This window comes from Cavia porcellus, unplaced genomic scaffold, assembly GCF_034190915.1.
Source record: "Cavia porcellus strain 051 isolate PalLab524CR breed Dunkin Hartley unplaced genomic scaffold, mCavPor4.1 scaffold_7, whole genome shotgun sequence".
Lineage (NCBI taxonomy): Eukaryota > Metazoa > Chordata > Mammalia > Rodentia > Caviidae > Cavia > Cavia porcellus.
In genome coordinates, this window is record NW_026947490.1 from 64,345,925 (window position 1) to 64,358,629 (window position 12,705).

Sequence of the window (12,705 nt, forward strand, 5' to 3'; positions counted from 1 at the left end):
ATTATTTGCTGATGACATGATAGTCTACATAGAATATCCCCAAAAGGATCCTAGATTTAATAACAAAATTCAGTAGTGTCACAGGATACAAAGTCAATATTCAAAAATCAATAGAATTTTTTAAAAAAGCAATAGAATTCCTGTATATAAATAACAAAGTCACTAAGAGAGAAATTAGGGAAACAATAGCTTTTACAATAGTATCAAGAAAAATAAAATACTTAATAATCAACCTAAATAAGGCAGTGAAACTACAATACTCTGAAAAATAAAATTGAAAAGAGTATCAGAAAATGGAAAGATATCTTGTGTACTTGATAGGCAGAACCAATATAGTGAAAATGGCCATTCTTCCAAAACCGTTATATAGATTTAATGCAAACCTAGTCAAAATACCCATGGCATACTTCACAGAACTAAAGAAAATAATTCTAAAATTTATATGGAACCAGAAGAGACCTAGAATAGCAAAAACAACAAGGGCAAGGTGGGAGCATCCCAGCCTCCAATTTAAAGTTATACTATGAAGCTATCATGATGAAAACAGCATGGTACTGGTAAATTTTTAAAAAGTAGACCCAGGGATCAATGGAAGAGAATAAAAGATGCAGAAACAACTCCAAGTTTACTTTACTACCTTATCTTTGGCAAAGGAACCAAACACCTTCACAGAAAGAAATCCTCTTTTATAAATGTTGCTGGGAAAACTGACTTTCCACATGTTGAAGATTAAACCTAGACCATATCTCTCCCCATGTACCAAACTAACACTGAAATAGACCAAAGTTCTAAATATAAAAACAGTAACACTTAATCTGCTGGAAGATAGAATAGGTAAAATTTTGAAGATGTAGGTATAGGCAAGTATTTTATGAATAAAACCCTGATTGTACAGGAAATACTACAAAGAATTAACAACTGGGGTCACATCAAGTTAAAAAAGCTTTTGCACAGTGAAAGAAACCAGCAGAATATAGAGACAATCCACGGAACGGAAAAAAATTTTACCAGCTATTACCAGTTATTCAGATGAATAACTGAATTCTAGAATATATAAAGAATTCAAAAAAATCAGATGTCCCAAATTTAAGGATCCAATTAAAACTGGGCAACTGAAATGAACAAATATGTCTCAGAAAAAGAAGGACAAACAGCAAGTAATTATATGACAGGCCAGAGGTTTAGCTCAGTGGCACAAGTGCCTTCCTGGCAAGCGAGAGGTCATGAGTTCGATTCCCAGTACCAAAAAAGAATATATATATATATATATATATATATATATATATATATATATATATTCAACATCACTGGTCATTCAAGAAATTCAAATTAAAACAAAACTGAGATTCTATCTCACTCCAGAAAGAATGGCTACCATCAAGAAATCAACTAATAACAAATGTTGGTGAGGTGTCGGGGTTGGGGTGAGGGGAAGTCCCTTCTCCACTGTTGATTGATGTTAAATTAGTATAACCACTGTGGAAATAAGTATGGAGAATCATCAAAAAACTAAAACTTGAGGTTCCATTTGACCCAGCTATTCTCTCTTTAGGTATCTTCCTAAAAATTAAAAGTGTTATACCATAATGATGTATGTATACCCTTGTTTATAGCACCACAATTTATAATAGCTAAATCTTGAAAACAATCCATATGTACATCAAACAGATGCATGGGCAAAGAAAGTATTTATGTACAGGGGGATACTACTCTGACATAAAGAAGCATAAACTTGCATCATTTTTAGGTAAATGAATGCACCTCGGGATCATAATTTTAAGGGAAATAAGACACACAGGTCTAAGTACTGCATGGTTACTCTTATGTGAGAAACTCTAAGGGTAAGTAGGAGCATGCTGGAGGATGGATACTGGGAAGCAGAAGAATATGTTCAAATAAACAAGGGAGGGGGAGAGTGGAATGGAAAGCAGAGAAGAAGAATTTTAAAGATAAGGAAAAAATGAAAGCAAAGTGAATGTGAGAGTGAAGAACAGTTGAAGTGACAGGAGGGGAATAGGGAAAAAAGAGTGTTTAAGATATATCTCATACAGGTACATTTTCCCTATGGTGAGTGTGAACACTACAATGGCAAATGTTTACTAATAAAAAATAAATAAGAGGAAGGAAGGAAGAAAAGAAAGGTCACACTACATATCTTGTATCTTATTCCATTCCTGCAACTAGGTCATTGATTGAATTGGTCACTAAATAAAGAATTGTACATAGTATGTACATTAAAATATTCAGAATAAAGAAATGAGCAAAGGAAACTCCAACTTGATGATTGATTTTATTACATAACTCATATATAGTACTGTAATGTATAACAAATTATAAAACTACAGTACAGTACTATTCTACACAGTACAATTTGCAAAAATTACAGTGCTGCATAATCAAGGTGAACTATAAAAAAGACACTGAGAGTCTATAAACAAGATATACAGAACTATATTTTTAAAAGGCCATAAGTCTGAGCAAAGAGGTTATCAACAGTGTAGTGATAAGTCCAAACAGTCATTAACATAAACAAGTAGGTCATTAAATGAGGAATGTCTGTACACATTGAAAGAAAGACAAGGGATGTAAGGGTGTAGCTCCGTAGTAAATCCCAGCATGCACAGGTTCGGGGTTGGACACTTGACATGCAAAGAAAAAGAAAAAAAAGAGAATATTCGTGGACAAATTCTTTGAAAAGCACAGTTTGCAAAAATTGATGCCAGAAGACAGAAGCTCCAAATAGCTTAGTGTCTATTAAAGACATAACTATCAAATATTAAAGACATGTCTGTCAAATACATAACTAAAAACCTTCTCATCAAGAAGAACATTCCAGGGAGCAGGAGTATAGCTTAGTGGTACAGCACTTGCTTAGCACAGGTGAGGTCCTAGGCTTTTACATAAACTCCACCAGAAAAGAAGGGAGAAAGAGATATTTGCTAACTGATTTTTATATGCATAGAGAAATCATGATGAGGAATTCTGAGAACATTTCAAATTAAAAGTACAGACTGGTATCTCAAGAACAATTATGCACATATTTATTTTGTTTTCTGAGACTTTTTCCTGCTATGATGCTCAGGCCGCTCTTGAACTTACAATCCTCCTGTTTGGCTCCTCCTCAGTCCACCCCCTGGCAGGTGAGAGGATACTCATGCGTCACCATGCAGGGCTCAAAGATGCAAATATTAGCAGGATATTCATAAAGCAAAGGAAGCAATATTCAAGAGGACAGCTCAGAACCTAGCGGCATGTATTCCGAGAGTGTGAGATTGACTTTTTATTTGAAAGTCTGAAAACAAAACAAGAAAAACATATGATCATCTGTAAGGATGCAAAAATAAAACAAATTTCAGCACTTACTTATGACATAAAAATCATAATTAAGATTGGCATATAGAAGATATTCCCTGTAAAACTGAGAACCAAGGCAGAAATGTCTGCCCTCACCTCTTTGAGTTCTAATTTTATCCTATATGATAGGAAAACTTAATTTATTAATTGTAAATAGCTTAGAAAGAGGTAAATTGTCATTGTCCATTGATGGCATAATTTTCCAATTTCTATAAAATTGTCCATTGATGGCATAATTTTCTACCTAAAAAATCCTATAGAATCTGCAAGGAAAAAGAGAAAAAACTCCATTATAGAATATGTTAATTTAGCAACATCACAGGATATCAGGTGCACATATAAAAATCAAATGTATTTCTGTATGATATTAGTAAGTAGAATTTAAAACCAGTACTATTATGATAGCATCAGCACCATTAAACACTGAGAAATACACAAAAATGCCCAAAATCTCTATGCTGAAAAGTAAAAAACATTGTTGAGAAGAATTTAAAAAGTTCTAAATATATAGAAATATCAGTCACATTTAAGAGCTAGAGGACAGTTTGTTAAGATATCAGTTCTTCCCAAAGTGATCCACAGGTTCAGCATGATCCCAATCAGATTTCAAAGCTGTTTGAATCAAAAATTCAAAGTTATGTTTGTAGAAATTATTCTAAAATATGAAGATTTAACCAAAATTATCTTGTAAAAAGAAGACCAAGTTGGAAGATCTACATTACCTAATTTTAAAAATTAGTATAAAACTGTAGGACAGTATGGTATTAGTACAACATAGACAACTAGATCAATAGAACAGAATGGTTGTGCCAAAATTGTGTGTATGTGTGTGTGTGTGTGTGTGTGTGTGTGTGTGTGTGTGTGTCCCCTCTGGAGTTGGGGAGGGTATAAAGTGCAGGCAAATGATTCTAAACAAAGGTGTCCAGGTAATTCATTGAGGACACTGATTTTGACAAATTATGCTAGAACTATTAAATATGTGTACAGAAAAATGTATCTTGACTCCGACTTTATGTACACATACAAATGTACTGAGATGGATCTTAGCCCTAAAAACAAATGTTAAAACAGTTCATTTTATTTTGTTTTAGTTTGTTTGTTTTTGGGGACAGGGTCTTACTAAATCATTCAGGGTGGTCTTGAACTCACTATGTAGCCCAGGCTGTCCTCAAATTCCCGGTGATCTTCCCGGTTTGGCTTGCCAAGTGCTGGGGGTATAGGCATGCACTGCAGTGCCCAGCTTTAAAACCAAATCACTTCTAAAAGAAAACTAAGAAAAGATGTTTATGACTTTGCAGGAGGCGGCAATTTCTTTTCTTTTTCTTTTTCTTTTTTGTTTTTGTACCAGAAATCAAGCTCCAGATCTAACATTTATATGGGATGCAAAAAAGTATCAACCATGAAAGAAAAGACATAATCACATTTAAAATAACTTTGCTCAAAGGATAGCATTAGGAAATTGAAAAAGCAAGCCACAGTGTGAGAGAACTACCTAATCCATATATTTGATAGAGGTCCTATACTCAGAATATATAAAATATTTTTACAAATGACAACCCAGAAGACTTTCACAGACATTTTCCAAAATGAAATACCATGTACAGATAGCCAATCACCACGTGGAAAGGTGCTCAAAATTGTTAGTGAGTGGCCATATGCAAATTAAAGCCAGAATTACATGCTACTTCCTACCCATCAATGGCTAAAATGAGTTAAACTGACATTATTAAATGTTGGCAAGGAGGCAGAGCAAGTGAAGTTTGCTTAGAGTATTAGGATGTAAAATGGTACAGCAACCTTAGATAACAGTTTAACCATTTTTTATAAGGTTAAACATATGCAAATAAAAAAATAAAATAAATACCTACAATATAATCTTCCAAATCTCCTCTAGGGAAAGAACCTAAAGAAAGGAAAGCATATTTCCACCAAAAGATCAGATATTTGTATCAACTTTGTTATCAATAGTTCGAAACTAGGACCAGGTCAAATGTCCATCCACAGGTGACTAAACAGATTTTGATGCTACAATTTTATTGTTTAATAGGAATAGTCTGCAACACATACAACAATATACCTGAATCTCAAAAGTATGTTGGAAAAAGTTGTCAGGTGCAGAAGAAAAACACTAAAATTTCCACTTATATGAAATTCTCAAACAGGCACAACTAATGCGTAATGATAGGATGTTGCCACTATTGGGAAAACGAGCTGGAGATGGGTATGAAGGACTTCCTGTGTTAGGTGAAAGTTCTTTATTGTAACGCCTTTAGCATCTTGGGTATATGTCACACCAAATATCAGTATCGAGTCCTAGTAGTATTTCTTTGGGAGGGATGTAAGGTTTAACCCCACTGCCTTGTTCCTACTGAGCACCAGCTCTATCACTGTGCTGCGTCTCCAGCCCCCAAATAGCATTTTTTAGTCAAGTAAAAGAAAATAGATTTAAATATTTTGAAATATCTGGAGAGAAGGTTGAAGGAGACAACAGTCCAGAAGCGTCATGTGAGGTAAAAAAGTAAGAAACAGCCTGTCTGACCATATAATCTTTTAAAAATAGGTTTTAAAAAAAACCCCAAAACAAAAAACCCACAAACAAATCAGGAAACAAATTTGTCCCAGTAGGCCCTCCCCCTCCCCCACTGCAAGATAAAGTGCCCAGAAACCGGAAGCAAACTTCTCTGAAGTTCAGCAGTTCAGCTCTCCACTCGCAGTCCGGCTCACCAACGCCTATCTGAAATTCCTCCGCTAGGAGTAAGATAATTCATCACCTGCCATCACATACTGCTGTGAACGTTAGATGAGAGAATACACGCAGGTGCCCAGCTCCCAGCATTCACCTAAAAATGGTAAATTTGGGACATTATTAATCCTGGTACCTGATTAAGTACCATTTAGCTACAAGAAGCTAGAAAGACAAAAGAGAGGTTGGGAAAATTATTTAGCGTAATGCCCACCATATATTAAAGAGGCAAAATATCCAACTACAAAGCCCGTGTTTGTAATCCAATTGCAATAAATCATTTATATCTACTAAACTCTGTGTGTCTACAGAGAGCCTACAAAGTAAGAAAGAGCATTGGAGATTTAGAGAAGTGTTACAGTAGTAAGATTATGGGTTACTTTTTTCCTTTTGTAACTTCCTACACACTAGAGTGTTTTCATACATGAAAGGAAATTCACCAACGGCACACATCTGTGATCCTAGCTACTCAGGAAGCTGAGGCATGAAGATAATAAATTCAAGCGCAGTGTGGGAAAATCCTGTCTCAAGATAGAAAGGGCTGGGGAGGGTAGCTCAGTGGTATAGTGCTTGCCTAGCATGTGAGAAGCCCTGAGTTTAAACCTCACCGCAGCAATAAATAAATGAATTCATGTAGCAAAACATTTCCTCTACCAGATCATAAAGTCTAATTCATGATTTGGAAATCAAGAGAGGGTGGAGCAGGGCAGATTCCTTCCTTGTTTGTTGCCCTTGACTGGCCCTGACACATGTCATCAGAGGCTCTTGATGCATGGGCTTTGTCATGTTCACTGTGGGTTACCTTTGCATCTAACTAAAAGGTGCCACCCTTTGGAGCCTTCTAACTGCACTACATGGGCACAGTCGCCACAAAGTTGCTGTGAACAGAGTCTTTTTCCACCTGTACCCTCAGCTAGCCATAGGAGCCGGTCCACACTCTGGGATGCCTTCTTCAACTGCTGTGGGCAAGAGAAGCCTCCCTCATGGGCCAGGCCAATAGCTGCATTTCCTATTACTCAAAAATCCTTCATCTGTGCTAAGCAAGATGATTAAAGGAGTTTCCGTGTAACGGTCTAATGCCCTCTGTGCTTTGGTTCCATCTATGAGATGCCAAGTTTGCAATGCTGATTCAAGCAGTAAAGTGGCCGGGCCTAAAACAGAGTCCCCATGCCCAACTCTGCCACTATTTGTGAAAATTCTTACTTTTTCAATATAAGTAGCTCAGGGTAATTGTGGTTAAAACCAACTTAGTATAAACTCTAATTACAGCAAGAAAAATCAGTAACAGAATTACTCATCTTGCTACGGCATGATGAAACCCACAAATATTTTATTTAGTGGATACTCATGGTGGAGAAGAGCTAAAAGGTCATTTATTCAGTCATCCAGGAAGCTCTTGGATCTGATTAATCACCAAGAATAACTCTTAGAGGGTAGGGATGTAGCTCCGTGGTAGAGCAGTTGCCCAGTATGTAGCAAGCCTTGGATTCATGTCCACCACCTCCGTGAAAACTCTGGACTAGGAACTCACAAAATTCCATGGTAATCCATCCCTCTTTTAGTTGGCTCGAACTTTTAGCAAGCTCTTGGGTTAATTCATAACTCACCAGCATCACTAAGCCGAGGAGGCTCTGCATCATGAGTCACCACCTTTTCCTAAGAAAACAAGTGACTCTTGTCCCTTGTACTAGCAACTAAATGTCCCAGCTACCTCCCGTTCACACTGTGTGACTCAGCAAAAGTTGCAAGCCCTTTTAAGATCTGGAAATGGACAATTTACAAAATAGGTGTTCTGGTTTTGGGCACCTAGTCAGGAATATGTGGTTTCTGTGATTGTAAAAACAATGTCAAAGTACTAGGTTTTAAGCATATAGCTGACATTTAGCATGTGCAATTTGGAGCCCATTAAGAGCAAATTAATCTTTTAGGCTCTTGGATGGTGAGTCACAGATTCCATGAAAGGCCCAGCTTCCAGGCCCTTGCCTAAAGATTAATGGCTTTTCACCCCGAGTGATCCTCCAAGGCTGACGTGCACAGAGCTCTGACAAAAAGTGGTTATTCCACTGTGCCACGAACGCTTTGTACTAGGAAGCACAAGCAAAGAAGCATAGTGAGATGGCTGGAAGAAATGAGCTGAAACACTTATTTGAAGCTTTAAAACAAAATATTTATGCTCCAAGACAGTGGATACGCAGGCGAGGATTCAGGTCTTCAGCCCATGTACCTGCGGTGAAAAGGTTACTCAGAACAAAACAAAAGAGGAGTTGAAGAAGGAGAGAGAATTAGGACATAAGAAAGAGGCACCATCAACTGTGACCCAGAAGGTGCGGTCAGTGGGCTGCGCAATCCAGAGAGCTCCTGTCAGCAGCAAAACCCCAGAGCCAGAAGACTGAAATTTCTGGTTCTGTGAGTCCATCCACACTTTGAGAGAGCCCGTCTCCAATAACCTGTGCGTTTGGGTAAGCCTGGCCTTTGTGCCATCTCATTTCCACAATTCCAAATCGACCTGCACATCAGTGGTGGTGTTACACCATCACTGGGGAGGACATGGCTATTTCCCGCCCCTAGTCTGACAGTTCGCCAAGTGGTCCATCACTCGGATTGTCCTGCAGGGGAACCCCTACTTCATCACGGGAAACTGCTGAATTCAAAGGTCTACAGCTTGTGCGGACTAATCTTTGGAGCCAAAAATCAAGATAAAAAACCAGATGATGAGTAAGAATATTTTCCTGAACCAAAGGAACAGAATATCTAAAAGCAGGCAGTTCCCACCAGGTCAGGAGGAATGGCTATAGTACTTGTCCCAGGGAGCTGGGGGAGGGGAGACAAGGCAGGTGTGAAAAGCTGGGGGCTCCCTAATCCCCTTCCCATGCACCCTCTGGTTAGATTCCCTTGGAGGAGTCTCCCCAGAGACCACCCTCCCCTGGGCAAGCTAAACTTGCACGGCGCTCCCACTGGCTCAGAACTGGGCACACTTTCAAATCCAGCCTTACAAATTAGTTTGGTGACTGACATAATGAGACGCTGGGAAGGGCACAGACAGGAAGTAGAAAGTGTGGAACCTGGCCTCTTCTCTTTGATCTCTAATGGTGTAGCTGAGGTCCCACCCTGTCTGCAGCTGCAGCTAACAAGTTCTTCAGCTGGAAGGCAGCTGGGCAGCTGCAGTTGCTACTGCAGCCCGTGGTGGGGAATCTTTTAGCGCTGAAGTTTCACAGCAGCCTGCTGGGGTGACACTCCACATCCCTGGGACGAGATAGGTTGGAGATGAGAATCTTAACATCCATCAGGTTGCATTTGGGGCTGTTTCTGCATTTTTTATGAATGGGAAGTCCCATTCCTAAAGACCATCCTAAAAGACCTCCTAAAGACCATCGAGGTATCCAGTCCACCCTTCAGTATGTTCTCACCACAGACCCTTAGGAAGAATTCAGTCAACTCTCAAGTTTTCTACCCAGAAGATAAACCTCTGACCCACCTCTCGTCCGGGGCTCCTTCAAATGACTCATTGGCCTGAGCCACCAGGAAGCTCCCGTGACAGCTGAGAGAGGAAGATAAGAACCAACCGTAGCCTCCCTTCCCTCCGGAGGCTGAGCCACGTTTGGTGGACTCTGTGGCAAGAGGGAGATAAGAACCGGGCAGGCTCCTTGCCCACAGAGATGTTTCATACCCAGCAGACTTGCTCCGGATCCAGAGACGCAGTAGGCGCTTTGCAAATATTTACTCTGCTCCATGGCAACAGGGCAGATGGAGTCAGGACTCCACTCAACCCCAAGGACTCGCGCCCTGCCCTTCGCTTTCTCCGCGTGCTTATTATGAAGGGCCACATGCTTCTGTTGCCAGATGCTTGCAGTGTTGAAATCCATGTGAATATTGGACTCCTCTTACCATCTAAATAACCTGGGTATCCAGGACCTGAACATCTGATAGAGAAAATAAGGTTTGCTCTAATTTGTGTCGTGAACAGCTGTGGCTTGACCTTGGAATTAGACTCATCTCCCCATTCTCAGCAAAGGATATTCCCTTAGTTACTTTCTTCTTGTTGTTGAGACCAAATACCAGATACCCAAAATGAAGGAAGAAAGGGTTTGTTGGCTCACAGTGTGTGAAAGTTTCAGCCCACGCCAGGTGGCATGGCACGGGGGCAACAGTTCAAGGCGACAGAAAGCAGCCAAAGCGACAAGAGAGGGAAGCGGAGGACGAGGCTCTTTTCCTTGTGTTATATGCCAGCTCCCCACGCTCGTGCGGGTGTAGCACTCACGCAATCTCCATGTCCTCCTTTTGCACAGACTCAGGATGTTTACACAGTGACAAACCTGGCCTCCTGCTAAGTCACTTAATTACACTTCTGAATTTCTCAGGTTGACTCAGTGAACAACATTCTGGAGCAGTAAGGGCAGGTCCTCTACACCCCAGGATGTAGAGCTGCTGAGTTAAGCTTCTAGACCTTTCCAGTCAATACAGTGTATCAACCATTATAGTTCCCATGGAACAGCAGCCGGAGCTCAGAAGTATGGCATGTGCTTAGCATGCACTTAGCATATACTTAGCATGTGCGAGGCCCTGGCCTCACCTCAGAGGCTGTGGGCCTAAAGTAGTCTGGGCATCAGGTGTGGCCTGAGGCACCAGAGTCTATTCATTAAAAGTACATGCGCATGGTGCCACCTTGTGGTGGATTTCTTAGCCACTGGGGAGAAGCAGTGGGCCTGTTTTTTTCCACCATTTACATTTTGTGAAGTACAATATTCAGATGATTTTTGACTATTTTAGGAAGACGCCTTGGGCCTCTGTTCCATAACTGAACAATAAAAAAAATAGTCGATGAGCCAGGTGCGGTGCTACATGCCTGTAATCTTAGCTACTTGGGAGGCTACTGTGAGCAGGTTGCAAGCTTGAGCCTAGCCAGGGTAACTTAAAGAGACACCAGGCCTCAAAATAAAGCAAAAAAAGCTAGAGATCCATTTTGATAGTAGAGCATCCCCAAGTTTGACAGTCTCTACCTGAGAGTTAATAAATGTGAACTGCATTTCTCCACCCCAAAGTCAGCAATCATAAAATAGGAAGAAAATTTTGAGTCAAAGGCACTGCGGGTGGGAGGGGCAGGATGCTCACATGTGGAAGCTGACAGGCCTTTGTAGGAGGCCTGGTATTTCAATAGTGGGTGCAGAGCTAAGCAGTACATTCGAATTACCTGGGGGACTTCAGAAATTACTGGGCCCCAGAGATTTCCATTTGTTTTGGCTGGATCTTTTCAGGATATTTTTGTTTGCTTGTTTGTGTTTTTGTGGTACTGGAGATTGAACCCAGACCCTTTGCACTGAGCTAACATCCCAGCTGCTTTTAATTTTTTAAAATGCTATTTTGAGATGGTGTTTTGGTACATCACTAAATTGCTCACCTGGTTTGAGCTTGAATTTGCTATCCTCCTGCCTCAGCCTCCCAGAACACAGGGATTACAGATGTACATCACCACGCCCAACTTCGGTTCGTATTTTAAATAGACAACTCTCCAGGTGAGTCAAATGTACAGCTAGGGCTGCAAACTGATGGCTTAAATGAATAGACGAGGTCAAGAAGGATACTCTATGTATAGAGGTATCCAAGCTAGAATAACACAGTACATTTATTCCGTGGCTGCTTGGAGCTGAAGATGTCTCAGGGGTAGTGAAAAATAATTTTACTCAGGTCATAGTGAAATTACAGTGGAGTTTATGGAATCTGCATATACAGAGGACAAGACAGGAGGCAGATACAAACCAGCCTAACAGGCTCTACTATTTGGAAACTACTTGTGAACTATTTTCTCTCTCCTTTCCTGAAGCCCAGGATTCCAGGGATTCTCCTTTTGATTCCAGGAAAGGCAAATCCATGCTCAACCAGGTGACAGGAAGCAGCAGTGTGACACCCTTACACTTCACGATGGCCCGTGCCTGCTGGCTCCTTCCACACTGTGCTGGATTTTAAGCACCTTGTAGCCTCCCCTACTCCCTTTATTTTTCCAAATCTACAGTCCCTTGCAGTGTCAGATTCTCTCCAAGGGTGTCTGAGCATATTCTTTGTCACCTCTTATTTCTTGATGCCTACCCACGTCCTCTTTCTTTGAGTGACTACTTTTTAAAAAGAAGGGAGTTGGAGGTGTGGCTCACCGCTCATGCCTGCTTAGCATGCCTGAGGCACTGGGTCTGATTCTGTACAAAAACAAACCCAAGTGCCCCCTCTCCTGTCCCGAAGAATGTGATGCTCTCGGTCTTACTGATCCATGTACAGGAAGCCTGATTGTCCTGTAACACAAAAGACAGAAAGAAAGTCTAACCGTGAAAGCTGGGGATTTCAGTGTGTGGGGATGGATATATGCTTTTTGCCAGAGAACAAACATTCCAAAAAAGTGATAATGTCATGTTGAGGCATTTATGCAACACTTTTGCTCTTCAAAATAATTTGTCAACATTGAAGGCTGTCAGTTCTTCTCAGATAAGAATAAAAGCATGATGCCACGTACTATCCTGTCTCCTTCCTTCCTGAGGCCCTGCTAATAAACTGTGACTGAGCAAGATCATTCCTTATGAGGGGAAAGGGGGGAAAAGCCAGGGAATGTACAAGTAAGAACGAAG

General features: G+C 40.4%; 1 long non-coding RNA gene across 1 annotated transcript; it reads right to left on the reverse strand.

The window, feature by feature from the left end:
* Positions 1-2,271: 2,271 nt before the first annotated feature.
* LOC134476736 (uncharacterized) lies at positions 2,272-5,961 on the reverse strand. The gene is made up of 2 exons (XR_010048541.1): positions 3,100-5,961; positions 2,272-2,639 (listed from the first exon to the last, which is right to left on the reverse strand). It is a non-coding gene; the product is annotated as an uncharacterized LOC134476736 (long non-coding RNA).
* Between the last annotated feature and the right edge of the window lie 6,744 nt (positions 5,962-12,705).